We start from the raw sequence: 12,078 nt of genomic DNA, 5'->3' as shown, positions 1-12,078 counted from the left end.
CTTCCTTTTCTCTTTTCCCTTCCTTCCTTCCTTCTTCCTTCCTTCCCTCCCTCCCTTTTTTCTCTTTCTTTTTTAAAAACAAATAAAACGGCAAAATTATTTCTCCGGAGTCTTTGTTCTCACCATCAGCCCTCTACATTCTCAAATGCCCTGCTCCCTAACAGGTGACAGGGTTCCAGGTCCTAGGGCTGACTCAGGGTTATTGTTTTGCAGGTTGATGGGATAGAGTCCACCCTGTTTTCCCAAGGCCTACAGGATGGAGGAGAAACCTCTTTGTCTGCCACAGACCTTTCACAGTCAGGCCCTCTACCACCCTGGCCTCATCCTTCCCTTGTATTCTCATCGCTCCCTTCTTGGATTACTCTTATACCAGCTCTCCACTCTTCCCGGAAAGCCCATTCCCACCTTTCTGCCTGACAATTCCTCACCAACTCCTCTAGAGCAGGGGTGTAAATTCACAATATCTAACAACTGGAATGGCACAGGCATAACTAATCTGTACCACTGTACCTCCAAGTCCTGGCTGAACATCAGATCTTGGATCCAGGTCCAAGGCTTTTGGAAACCCTTCTTGGCTCAGTCACGCCTCCTCTGGGCTCCCAGAGTGCATGGTTTACCTCCCTGAAGTCTGCACTCCTGCGTCTGGTGCACCCCATCAGCTGCTGCTCCCTCTCCAGTCTCACTTCCTCCCGCTCTCTCCTCAGGCCCTGTGACATGCTTCAGTCACTCCTAGTTGTCAGCAGTGCCTGAACAGACCACACCGCACCACACCACCATGCTTTTGCATACGGTGTTCCTCATGGCCAAAGCCCTCGCTCCTTGTCCCTCCTCAACTGCCTCTTAAACATTCAGACATAAAGAGATAACTAGACACAAAGAGTGAATTTCTAGCCTCTACAGAATGAGGGTGATGGTCTTCGGGCAGGCCCTACAAGATTTTCAAGGCTCCAAACTAAGTTATTAGATCCGAGCACACAGCTGGCTAAGTGGCAGACTTATTGTCTTACTGGTATTTTAGGTTTTCTGTGTGCACCGAGGTGGCTGGGGTTATAAAATGCAGCTGACCCAAGATACTGTTCTTCAGATGTGCACCGTGTGTGGGCTGTCAAGACCACTGAACTTCAGGACCCTCTCTCCCTGAGGGGCAAGGGAGGCGATGGGAAACCACCTCCACCCACACACATCCGAGTCCTATTAAGCTGCTTCAAGAGTAAATATAAGTAAAAGCAAACTTAATCCGATGCCAAGGGGTTCTTTATGCTTTTCCCCCAGCTTGGACAAGACTTTTGAGGCCTAACTCAGCCCATAAAGGGAATTCTTTTCCCTTCCCTGTTTATTCCTTTTGGGGTGATAGGATGTAATGCTTGGAGCCACAACAGCCATCCTTCAACCATGAGGGGAGACACTGTCAAGACAGTGAAGACAGCAGAACAGAAAGATAAAAAGTGCAGGCACCCAGTTTAACATTCTTGAGTTGCTTAATTAGATTAGCAACCTCCTATCTCTAGACTTCTGGTTTTGAAATTAAAACTACTTTTGTTTCAGCCATTAGTAGTCAGGAAGCTTGTTATTTGGAGTGACAAGAAACTGCAACAATACTTGAAACTACTGCATCCCCTTGACCCCTTTGCTAGGTATGCCTGATATTCTAGAGCTGTATCCACAATTTTCAACAATCACAGCAGCTGATTGTTCTGCCTGCTGCTGTTAAATTAACCTGGTTCTAGAAAAATGAGATATATTTGGCATGATTTCTTAAACTGAAACAAGTCCAGAAGATTAAAAAGATGCCTATTATTAGGTCAGTTCTGTTTAATTGCACTTTATGATACTTTTTTTTTTTTTTTTTGAGATGGAGTCTCACTCTTGTTGCTCAGGCTGGAATGCAATGGTGCAATTTTGGCTCACTACAACCTTCGCCTCCCAGGTTCAAGCGATTCTCCTGCCTCAGCCTCCCGAGTAGCTGGGATCACAGGCACCCATCATTATGCCCAGCTAATTTTTGTATTTTTAGTAGAGACGTGGTTTCACCATGTTGGCCAGGCTGGTCTCCAACTCCTGACCTCAGGTGATCCCTCCTCAGCCTCCCAAAGTGCTGGGATTACAGGTGTGAGCCACTGCACCAGGACTTTTTTTTTTTTTTTTTTTTTTTCTAGGACAGAGTCTTGCTCTGTCGCCCAGACTAGAGTACAGCGGCATGATCTTGGCTCACTGCAACCTCCACCCACTGGGCTTAATTGATCCTCCTACCTCAGCCTCCAAAGTTGCTGGGACTACAGGTGTGTGCCACCACTCCCGGCTAATTTTTGTATTTTTAGTAGAGACAGGCTTGTCTTAAATTCCTGGCCTCAAATGATCTGCCTGCCTCAGCTTCCCAAAGTGCTGGAATTACAGGCACAAGCCACCATACCTGGTCTATGATACCTTTTTGATCCACTCATGTTTGTTTGTTTGTTTGTTTGTTTGAGACCAGGTCTCACTCTGTCTCTGAGGCTGGAGTGCAGTGGCACCATCATAGCTCAATGCAGCCTCCAATTCCTGGACTCAAGTGATCCTCCTGCTTCAGCCTCCTGAGTAGCTGGGCCCACAAGCACGTGCTACCACTCCTGGATAATTAAAAAAAAATTTTTGTAGAGATGGTATATATGTTTCCCAGACTGGGCTAACTTCTGGCCTCAAGTGATCCTCCTGCTTTGATCTCCCAAAGTGCTAGGATTACAAGTGTGAGTCATCACACCTGGCCCAAACTTTTTTGACATCATAAATCTAATTACAGGAATCTGGAAAACCACCTGAATAAATCCATCTAACCAGTAGATATTGAAAGCTAATAAGAAGCCAGTTTCTGTGTTGGGCAGTGGAGAAGGACACAGGGACAAGGAAGGGGCAGCACTCTTGCTAAAGACATAGCAGTTGTAGCAGCTCACGCCTATAATCCCAGCACTTTGGGAGGCCGAGGCAGGCAGATCACTTGAGGCCAGGAGTTTGAGACAACCTGGCCAACATGGCGAAACCCCATCTCTACTAGAAATACAAAAATTAGTTGGGCATGGTGGTGCATGCCTATAGTCCCAGCTACTCGGGAGGCTGACGTGGAAGGATCAATTAAGCCCAGGAGGTGGAGGCTGTAGTGAGCTGCGATCACACCACTGTACTCTAGCCTGGGTAACAGAGTGAGACTCTATCTCGGAAAAAAAAAAAAAAAAAAAAAGAGTTAGCAGGCTCATTGGGAAAACTTGGCAAATGTACCCAAAACCATAAAGCAAGGCAGAACATGGTAGATGCCAAAAGAGGGATCTAGATAAAGAGCTCGGGAATACTGAAGAGATCAGACATCATCGTTGATTGTCCAGAAAGAGCCCTAGGCGTTCTATCTCTGGTTACTCAATGGAGGGAAAAAGAAACACCCGAAGACTGAAACAGAAATTGTCCAGTTTCCATTTCTCCCTCCTCCTGGGTTCTTACATTTCTTTCTGACTCCCTCTGCACTCTCCACACTCTGGAATCCATTTTCCAAAATACATTTCTCCGAGCGAAATAAAACCACATAATTCCCTCTTCAAAGGTTTTTCTTCCAATTCTATCCAAATGTTCAAGTGCCAGTAAGGAATGTGGCCATTTTATTGGAGGAAGTTTGTTACATAAAATCATTCTGTGAGGAGAGCCAGCAAAGACGCCGTTGACCAGAAATGTCAAAACTGAATAGAAATCAAACAGGTAGCCCCAAAAAGTGCCATTCCAATCCCCTCCCAAAGGAGGGATGGGGGAAATGGCAGGTTTACACTACAGAAAAGGGTATTTTGTGCTTTCATTTAGGAGAAAAGAGGGCAGGGAAAAGGCTCAGTAGGTACCCAACCAACTCTGTATCCTAGTCGGAGAATATAAGATAAATAAACAGCTCAAATTTTATATGTGAAAGCCTGAAGTTTTGAAGTCATTTCAAATTACACAGAGAAATCATGCAAAAACATTTTAAGTTGCAATGTCAAGGCATAAATGCAATATTTGTATTTCTCAGTTACATTTAAGAGACAGATAAATTAAAGCTATCACTACTTGGCTTCTAGGAGAAATAACTTAGTCATTTATAAATTAAGTTTTAAGTGGCCAGCCCACTCTAGGTGGAAAGCATGTAAACTGTTGGAAAAGTGTATATTTAAACATTTCCCTGATAAATGCATATTATCTGAACTATGCCAATCTGCCTGCCCAATCTGCCCAGCTTTGTGGGATGGAAATCTTATTTTCTGCCAGAAAATGATATCTGAGAAGCATACATTGTTTTTTGATTTGAACCTGGAGGGAACTGTAAAGGGTTTCGTTTTCTTGAAGATACAGAAGTACTGTAATTTTGAAGGGCTTTGAAATAGTATTTACATTTCAATGCCACCTAATACATGTCTTATTAAAAAATTCTGTAGGAATCAGTAAGCTTAAAGTGCATGAGATGAAACTTTTTCTTGTCTTTTAATTTAACAGATTTATTTCTCCCTTTTATTCCTTATAAATTCTCCATATATTTCCTGAATATTGACCAACGTGTATGGCAATGTCCTACACAGAAGAGAAAGAGAAGAGACAGGAAAAAACCTGTCACAGGAACTCATTCTGCGAAGTGACAGAAGGAGCGTAAATGTACAGTGTGTAATTCTTTTAACCCACAGTCACGATGAGTTTAATTTGCATATCTGTCTGGAGGAATTATGGGATACCCAGAGCTATTTCTAGAACTTAATTTGCATAATTGCTCTAATCCTTTATGAGTATAGTGACACGTGGTCTAACAAAGGCTTTTTTTCTCAATTTGTAAGTTACCTCATAAGTTTTATAAATATATTAGAATTTAATACTTTTGGATACACATTTAATGACCTGCCTCTATTGAAAGAAACACAATTATATAAAGACATAATTAGTTTTCTGTTAACTGTATATTAATTTGCTTTCGCTAGTTTGAATAGCAGCTTTATTCACTCTAAATTTGTCATTTACAGTTTGGTCTTTTTTTTTTTTCTGGTATCTTTTGGCCAGATTAAAATTCATTTCAGCATCATAAGAAAATTCACAGTTGTAATGGGCCTCAGTGACTTTCCCTGTCTCTAAAATGTCTTAATCCATGGGCAGGTGACAGCTTTCAGAGATTAAAACATTGGCTGCAAGAAGATGGATTTACACATTTTCTTAGGGTTTGGAATTAGAAGCTCTCACGACCAAAATTTTTAAGTAATTTAATCATTTCTCATTTGAAGATTCTTTATTTAGTTAGCAGGTTCTCATTAAGGTATCGGGACCATAGTTAAGAGGAAAACTTCATTTTGACATTGGAACACTGATAGCTCTCAAACCCCACCATTCTCTCTCTCTTTCTCTCTCTCTCCTTGTATCTTTGCCCTACACCTGAGCTAGCCCACCCTGGTAAGAACCCTCAGCCCAGCTCTGCTTCCTGGTCACAATACAACTTAAAATCAACCTCAGTGCCTTGCCTTTGCCACCTGGGCCAACGTGTGCTTGCCCTGTTCGCACCAGAACATTCCATTATGTGAGTAATAAGTGTTGTCACACCCTCCAACAGTCCCAACATCCAAACCGGTTTTGGATGGGTGAGTCTGCCGACTGATCCCACTCTCTGCATGGCAACCACTGAACAAGAACACAAAAACGATGTTTAAAACATAAAGGCCGGGCGAGGTGGCTCATGCCTGTAATCCCAGCACTTTGGGAGGCCGAGGCGGGCGGATCACGAGGTCAAGAGATCGAGACCATCCTGGCCAACACGGTGAAACCTCGTCTCTACTAAAAACACAAAAAATTAGCTGGGTGTGGTGGCGGGCGCCTGTAGTTCCAGCTACTCGGGGGGCTGAGGCAGGAGAATGGCGTGAACCCAGGAGGTGGAGCTTGCAGTGAGCCGAGATCACGCCCTGCACTCCAGCCTGGGCAACAGAGCGAGACTCCGTCACACACACACACAAAAACAACAACAAAAAAAACCCATAACAAAATGGGCTGAGCGTGGTGGGTCCCCCCTGTAATCTCAGAACTTTGGGAGGCCGAGGAGGGCAGATCACGAGGTCAGCAGATCGAAACCATCGTGGCTAACACGGTGAAACCCCGTCTCTACTAAAAATACAAAAAATTAGCCAGGCGTGTTGGCGGGAGCCTGTAGTCCCAGCTACTCGGGAGGCTGAGACAGGAGAATGGCGTGAACCCGGGAGGCGGAGCTTGCAGTGAGCCGAGATCGTGCCACTGCACACCAGCCTGGGCGACAGAGCGACACTCTGTCTCGAAAAAAAAAAATAAATAAATAACAAAATCGGCTGGGCGTGGTGGGTCATGCCTGTAATCTCGGCACTTTGGAAGGCCGAGGAGGGCAGATCACGAGGTCAACAGATTGAGACCATCCTAGCCAACATGGTGAAACAACGTCTCTACTAAAAATACAAAAATTGGCTGGGCACCGCAGTGCGTGCCTGTCTGTAGTCCCCGCTACTCGGGAGGCTGAGGCAGGAGAATCGCTGGAACCCGGGTGGCAGAGGTTGCAGTGAGCCGAGATTGCGCCACTGCACTCTAGCCTGGCAACAGAGCAAGACTCTGTCTCAAAAATAAATAAATAAATAAATAAAATAACAAAATGAAGTATAAAGTATAACAACATGATGCACTTTTGAAGAGAATGATTCCACTTATTGGTTAGTAGAGGTGGGAGTGCTTTAACAAAGTTACAACCGTGGCATGATTGTCTCTCTCTAATATGAGGTGACTGCTTTTGGAGGTTATCCAGGGACCCACATTGGTGGGTCAGCTCTACTATCTTCCCCAATTGCCTTCACTCTCTGCAAAGCAGACAGATTCATTATTGCATCTCCTTATTGGAGAGGAAGTGGGGTTTTCTTTTAAGTAAATGTGGCAGATCACTTCTGTTCACGTTTCATCGCTAAGAATTTACGTCACATGGCCACACCTGGGCAGCTGGTAAATGCAGTCTCCAGTCTCTAGATGTCTAGATGGGTGGTCATGTACCCTGCTAAAACAGAGAGAGAAAGAGAGAGAGAGAGAGAGAGAGAGAGAATATGAGAAGTAATGAATAAATGTGAGAATAAAAGAACTGTGGAAGACAATTAAGAGTCTACCAGTTTTATTAAATATCTTCCATGTAGAAATTTTTCCTCTTCTAACCACATTCAAAAAAATTAATACAGAATATTCACATTTGCTGTTTAAAGGGCTAATAATTTCAGACACCATTCAGCTCCTATAAACCAATCACAGCACCACAGTTAGACATATACTTCTCTAAGTCTCCTATGTTTTGAGTCGCAAAATATTTTCCTTTAAATTTCTATGCAGGAGCAAACGTTCATTCACATACACATCCTGGGCCTGAAATATTTTGCTCCTCCATTTCAAATGCCTGTTTTGGATTTCAAAAATATATTTCAAGAGCAAACATTTAAGAGTACAGGCTGAAGATGTATTGATAACACACAGAATGTGGCTGGCTGTCTTTTCCATATGAAATAGTGACCAGTGGACCTTGTCAAGAAAGGACAAAATTGATTCACTTCAACACAATACAGAAGGGGTGGAGGTAGGTGGGGCGGTAGAGGTAGAAGACGCTTGGCATCAAGATGATAAATGCTGATGAGACACTGAATGATGGATAGATGAGACTTCTTTACATTTCCTTTACTGTTATGTTTAAAAATTTCAATAATACAAAGTTTTTGTTGATTTGCTTGTTTGTTTTTAAGAATGAACCAAATGCATTCCTGCCAGCCTCAGTCTTGTTTGTATGGAAACTCTATATGTGAACTTCTCAGCAATTATTCAACTGTTTAACTTAATAAAGCACAATTTCCCCCAATTTTGCTTGTAAAGCCTTTACATTTCTGCAAAAAAATTTTCCACTAGTTATATCACATTTTAATCAAGATGATTAAAATTTAGATTTAAACAATGTGGAAATGTGTTAAAAGTGTACTCTAAAGATGTGAAGTTGGCCGGGTGTAGTGGCTCACACCTGTAATCCCAGCACTTTGGGAGTCTAAGGTGGGAGGATCACTTGAGCCCAGGAGTTCCAGACAAGCCTGGGAGACATATTTCCTCAAAAAAAAAAAAAAAAAAAAAAAAAAAAAAGAAGGGCTCAGATTAATTCAATCATAGATAAATTAGATGAATATTAGATGAATTATATAGCATCTTTTTTCTTTTTTTTTTTTTTTTTTGAGACGGAGTCTCACCCTGTCGCCCAGGCTGGAGTGCAGTGGTGCGATCTTTGCTCACTGCAACTTCTGCCTCCTGGGTTCAAGCAATTCTGCCTCAGCCTCCCGCGTAGTACCAAGCCTGGCTAATTTTTGTATTTTTAGTAGAGATGGGGTTTCACTGTCTTGGCCAGGCTGGTCTTGAACTCCTGACCTTGTGATCCACCCGCCTCGGCCTCCCAAAGAGCCCTTCATCTTAAACTTTAAAGAGTGACTATAAAAATTTCTTCCTTGAAACACAGTACTATAGAGCTGATAACTGATTTTTTTATTGAATATGTAAATTATATCAAATGTTTTACCATTCCACTGTTTTTTTTTTTTTTTGAGACACAGTGTTGCTCTGTCACCCAAGCTGGAGTGCAGTGGCTTGATCTTGGCTCGAGGCAACCTCCACCTCCTGGGTTCAAGCAATTCTTGTGCCTCAGCCTCCTCAGTAGCTGGGATTATAGGCATGCACCAGCACACCTGTAATCCCAACTACCTGTTTTGCCATGTTGGCCAGGCTGGTCTTGAACTCCTGCTCTCAAGTGATCAGCCTCCCAAAGTGCTGGGATTACAGGTGTGAGCCACTGGCATGCCCAGCCCCATCCACTATTTTGGATACAAAATATTTTGCTTGTTTTTTAGGATACTTATTTTGCAGTGTCACATTTGGAGGTTTAACTTTTTAAATACTGTCTTTTCAACTTTTTATACTGAAATAAAAACACATTATTATCAAGTGAAGTCAAGCAGACACAAAACAGCTTTAGACTAAAGCAGTAGTTTCCAAAGGGGGACAATTTATCCCCACCTGCAACCTGCAGAGGACACTTGGCAATGTCTAGAGACATTTTTGGTTGTCGAAACTTCGGGAGTGTTACTGGAACTAGTAGCCAGGGATGCTGCTAAACATCCTACAATGCACAGGAAAGTCCTCCACAACAATAAATTATGTGGCCCAGGGCCAGGAGCAGTGGCTCATGCCTGTAATCCCAGCACTTTGGGAGACTGAGGTGGGCAGATCCTTTGAGGCCAGGAGTTCAAGACCAGCCATGGCCAATATGGCGAAACACTGTCTCTACTAAAAACACAAAAATTAGCCATGCATGGTGGTGCACACCTGTAGTCCCAGCTACTCGGGAGGCTGAGGCAGGAGAACAACTTGAACTCAGGAGGCAGAGGTCGCAGTGAGCAGAGATCATGCCACTGCATTCCAGCCTGGGTGACAGAGCAAAACTCTGTCTCAAAAAAAAAAAAAAAAGTGGCCCAGAAAGTCACTAGCGTTGAGATGGAGAAACTCTGGAGTAATGTGAGAATGCCTGTAACTATTCGCCATGGTTGTCACTCTACGGAGAAGGCCATCGTTTTGCCCAGCTGGCACAACTGCATGAGTCGGTGTTCCAGGCTTTATGATGAGGGAATCTCCACAGGAGCACAAGAATGCTTACCCGGTATGCACGTAATATGCGTTAGCCTCTGCATTTTGTTGCCAGCCATCGTGTTGCCTATACCACAATTTCCTACTTTTTTGCTTTTAATCTTCTGTGACAAATATCTATTTTATTGAAATGCCTACCATTCTGATTTATTCAGTTACAGTGCGGTGCAATATTGGGCTTTCTAAAGCACTTAGATGATTTATGGACCCAGTAAAATAGAATGAAATCCTGAGATGTATGTGGAAGGGGCTGGCAGAGGGGAGTGCCTGCTAGGGAGTTTTGAAGCTGGGTCACCCAGGAGGGTGCACTAGAGGATGTGAGAACTCATGAAACCCAGGGAACTGTGAGGCTAGCCAGGTTGGACTGGGGCCTGCTTCCTAATCTAATTCTAGGGAACTTCACATGAATTCTTCAAATGGGCTAATTGCTGCTGGGAATTCTCCAGTGGGACCCCTCTGTGTGCTTCCCTATAGAATGAAAGGGAACTGGTGCTGAGGACCACAGGAACTTTTGAGGGTGGTAAGAAAATCAAAGACACTCAGCTACTATCCTCATTTCTAATTCAACTAGAAAGGTGTCTCATCAAATAGTGTCACTGGGTACCAGTAACCTTTCTATAAGAACACAGTCCTGTATTGGTTCTCAGTGGCTCTCAACTATGGATGCACCTTGCAATTAATCAGGGAGCTTTAAAAAAAATCCTAACACTTAGGCCTCATCCTATAAAAATCAAATCAAAATTTTTCAGAGTGGTGGGTGATGGAAAAAATTGGAACCATACTTCAAGAACAGCATCATAATTGCATCTCTAATTTTGGGAAATGTGTACTCTGAAAGTACCCTAAAAATATATACACATATGCATATATATATATATATATATATATATAGGGGATAATAAAGTTTATTTAAAGATCATGTTGTTAAAGACTGTCATCTTTGAAATACATTAAAAAATCCTGGAACGAAGATCCATCATACAACACAGTGACTACAGTTAATATTGTATACTTGAAAATCACTAAGAGATATTAACTGTTCTCATTGCAAAATAATGATGTGTGAGGTAGTCCGTACATTAATTAGCTCAATTTAGCATTCCATAATGTATCCATATTTCAAAACATCATGTTGTATACCATAATACAATTTTTGTCAATTAAAATTTGTGAAAATGCTGGAAGAAACTGAGTTCTCTTTAACACAAAAGGGAGTACTGAGAATTAACAACTTTGGGGAAGATATCAGAGATTAATTCCGAGGATATTATCAGAAAAACATAGCAACATGGAGATGGAAACACCATAAATGGTTGCTAGTGAATTGCACAGGGACCCTTACTGAATACCAAAAGTGTCCGGTTTTTAAAGTTGAAATGGCTCCCAGCTTTAACCTTCTAAAAATGAAGCTAGAAAAGGGTGGGATGAGATTTCTAATATTGAAACCAATGAAGAGGAAAATCGGGCTATGTGTTTGATCTATCACTGAACTGACTTTATAAAAGGCTTTAACAAAAGAATTACATTGAAATACTGAGAAGAATAAAGGTTCTCAGTGAGATAGGAGGGTTTATAGGGAATAGTTTTGGCATAAACTTTTCTATGGTTAAAAAAAATGTTGCTTCTGATAAAAGGCAAAACAAAGTCAGAAATGATAGTTTTCATGAAAGTCAATGTTTGCAAAGAAATCTGAAGGTCCAGTAGGGTTTGGGCATCATCTTCTAGCATAAGATTTTCTACCTTGGAATGAAGGGAATTCATTCATGATATTTTCAAAGTAGACTGTGGATTTAGTTTTTCTCATTTACATTTTCATCTTGCCTTACTTTGTGGAAATTCTGATCTACGAAGTCCCAACATGTGCGTGAGATGATCCTAGGAATTGAAAGAAACAACATCATAGCCTTTTATATATATATATATACACATATATATATACACATATATATACACATATATACACACACATATATATATATATATATATGTGTGTGTGTTTATATATACATAGTCTTGCTCTGTCACCCAGGCTGGAGTGCAGTAACACAATGTCACGGCTCACTGCAGCCTTGATCTCCCAGGCTCAGGTGATCCTCCCACCTCAGCCTCCAGGGTAGCTGGGACTAACGGTGCATGCCACTGTGCCCAGCTAATTTTTCTTTTTCTTTTTCTTTTTTTTTTTTGGTAGAGATGGGGTTTCTCCATGTTGCCCAAGCTGGTCTCAAACTCCTGAGCTCAAACAATCCTCTCGCCTTGGCCTCCCAAAGTGCTGGGATTACAGGTGTGAGCCACCGCACCTGGCCAACATAGCCTCAAAAGTCTTGAACATTATATGAAAACAAACAACAAAATTGCCAAAGTGCCTATTTCTTTACTCACAATTCCCCTTGTTGAAGT

This window comes from Pongo abelii, chromosome 2 (genome assembly GCF_028885655.2).
Source record: "Pongo abelii isolate AG06213 chromosome 2, NHGRI_mPonAbe1-v2.0_pri, whole genome shotgun sequence".
Lineage (NCBI taxonomy): Eukaryota > Metazoa > Chordata > Mammalia > Primates > Hominidae > Pongo > Pongo abelii.
The sequence above is the reverse complement of the archived record's forward strand: the minus strand, read 5'-3'. Positions refer to the sequence as shown.